A 3,114-nucleotide genomic window follows, 5' to 3' on the forward strand; every position below is an offset into this window, starting at 1 on the left:
GTAAAAAATCAATGAAATAGTTTTTTTTTAAAAATCTGATGAACAGAGTAAACTGGTGAATATAATAGAACCAGGGGCATGGAAAGGGAGTGGACTGACAATTCTTGGGGGGAAAGGGGTGTAGGGGTGCAGGAAGAGACTGGACAAAAATCGTACACCTATGTATAAGGACAGTGGGAGGGTTAAGGGCAGAGGATGGGGTGGGAACTGGGTGGAGGAGAGCTATGCGGGGCGGGGAGAGGAACTACTGTAATAATTTGAACAATAAAGATTTAACTAAAAAAAAAGCATAGTGACTAATCACAAAAACAATATGTAATTATATATGTGTTTTCCGATGGTCTTCGGCGACCTCTGTGAAAGGGTCATTTGACCCCCAAAGGGTCGAGACCCACAAGTTGAAAACCGCTGTCCTAAGCTCTAAAGCAAGCATGTCAAACTCAAAGGCTAACACGAGCCAAATAAACAAGGTTTAAGTTTATGTGGGCCACAGAAAAAAACAAAATCTCCAATTTTCATAGAAATGTAGGTTTATTTCAATAGAGACATGCTGAATTCAAAGGGCTGAAATAAATGAGTAACCATTAACATAAAATAATAGAACATTTTAATAAAAATTAATATCTTTTCTTGAACATTAACTTACCAGACACTGAATGGCTGCACAAATTTATAAGCGTAACGCAAATAAACCTATTTTTCTTGTTTTCCAAAAGTGAAATATTTCCTGATGCACACTCTAAACAAGTCAGTCCAAGACTAATGATGTGGCAATTGGCTGCTAAAATATTCACTGCTAGTATTAGTGGAGAGAAATGGTACACCTGTGCGTAAGGTGCGAAAGGGAAATAAATGCAACACGATTATAGTAATCAGTCATTAGTGAATGTTGTAGTCCATTATTAATAACTAGAGGCCGGGTGCACAAAATTTGTGCAAGAGTAGGCCTTCCTTCCCCCAGCTGCCAGCACCTGCTTCCCTCCTGCACCCAGGAGCTGGGCTTCCCTCGAAGCCCTGGCTTCATCCGGAAAGACGTCCAATCTAATTAGCATATCATGCTTTTATCATTATAGATAATGTATAACAGGTTATTGTAAAAATTAAGTTATGAAATTTTTATTAAAACATTTATTAATGGTTTCTTACATACCATTATATTGGCTGGGCCTCAAAAATATTTGATTTGAGTTTGACATGCTTGGGCAAACTTTTTGACTCGAGGGCCACAATGGGTTCTTCAACTGGACCGGAGGGCCGGAACAAAAGCATGGACGGAGTATTTGGGTGACCTAATATAAATTCAAAGTAAACATCATTACATAAAAGGGTACGGTCTTTTTTTTTTTTTAGTTTTATTCATTTCAAACGGGCCAGATCCGGCTCACGGTCCGTAGTTTGCCCATGGCTGCTCTAGAAGGCCAAGACTAGTGGGAGAGAGGAGTCATAGACAGTAAACCTCAGTCCCAGCAACAGAGTCATGACAAAATCCACAAGGTGACATAAGAGAGAAAGTCTTTGTAAGTTCTCCCTATCCACAGGGAACCAACTTTAGAAGACAACAGCATCCCACAATGACCAGGAAAGATTGCTCTTTCCCCTAACCCCTTCTCCTGTGCCAAACCCTTGGGGGGGCGGGGGGGGGCGGCTGCAGTGGGAGATGGCGACATAACCACGAAACGAGGTAACCGAGGACTGCCTGTAATTCCATTCACATCCCATAGTGACTGGAAGTAGTCAGATGATCCCCTTTCTGAAAGGGGAAAGGAAGTATCCTCCTGCCCAGAATGAGAAGAGAACCAGATATCAGGGAGCCCTGGTAATGTGTCCTAGATTTCCTAATTGCATCAACCCAGAGAAGACTAAAATAAAGTTCTCTAGACCAAGCATGTCAAACTCACGGCCCACAACGAATATTTTTTTAAAATATATTTTATTGATTTTTTACAGACAGGAAGGGAGAGGGATAGAGAGTTAGAAACATCAATCAGCTGCCTCCTGCACATCTCCTACTGGGAATGTGCCTGCAACCCAGGTCCATGCCCTTGACCGGAATCGAACCTGGGACCCTTCAGTCTGCAGGCCGACACTCTATCCACTGAGCCAAACCGGTTTTGGCCACAACGAATATTTTTGCAGCCCAGTCAATGTAATGGTATGTACAAAACATTTTAATAAAAATTTCATAACTTAAATTTTATAATAACCTGTTAGACATAATTATTAATAACAGACTACAACGTTCGCTTATGATTGATTACTATAATCGTGTTGCATTCATTTCCCTGACACGCCTTATGCGCAGGCGCACCATTTCTCTCCACTAATACTATGAGCGTATATTTTAGCAGCCGATTTCCACGTCAATTTTAGCCCTTTGTATTCAGCATGTCTTTATCGAAATAAACATACATTTCTATGAAAATTGAAGCTTTTGTTTTTTTTGCAGCCCACATAAACTTAAACCTTGTTTATTTGGCCCGTGTTAGCCTTTGGGTTTGACATGCTTGGTGTAGAGGTTCATCCCATGTATACAGTTCAGCCTCCTGGAGCCCTTTTCTCTCTGGGCACCCCTGTTGGGAAGGATCCTTTTTAAATTACTCCAGGTCACTTCCTTCTATTTATACTTGACCCACAGGGCAATGCGTGCATCTTTGCCCTGCTGGAAAGGGCCGTGCGGCTTATTCCTCATGCCACCCACCTTACTCCCACCCAGGATGGGTAGTCAGCTGATAGCTTGCTTTTGGACTTCATCAGGTGGAATTAGGACTTCAGTCCCTATAGACTTCCAAGCCCCAGGACACATAGCCAAACATTCTGAGATGCACTCGTGGAGGCCTCTGTCTCACATGGCCTTAGGCCAAGGGAATGCCTCCCTCTTTCTTCCTAGCCCATGGCTAACTCCCCAACACAATCCTCACTCTCTTATATAGACTCAATGTGGATGACTAGTAACGCTGGCCCGCTGATCTGTAATCTCTTCCCAGCTCTCTCTGAGGTGGATGAGGAAAAGGGCTACTTGGCTACTTTGCTTTCTGCTTTTGAAGCCTTTGCTGAAACGCCCAAGATAACCGGGAGAATCTAATTACTATCCTGCCACCACTGTTGTCTGTCACC

The sequence above is a fragment of the Myotis davidii genome, unplaced genomic scaffold, assembly GCF_000327345.1.
Source record: "Myotis davidii unplaced genomic scaffold, ASM32734v1 scaffold167, whole genome shotgun sequence".
Classification (NCBI taxonomy): Eukaryota; Metazoa; Chordata; class Mammalia; order Chiroptera; family Vespertilionidae; genus Myotis; species Myotis davidii.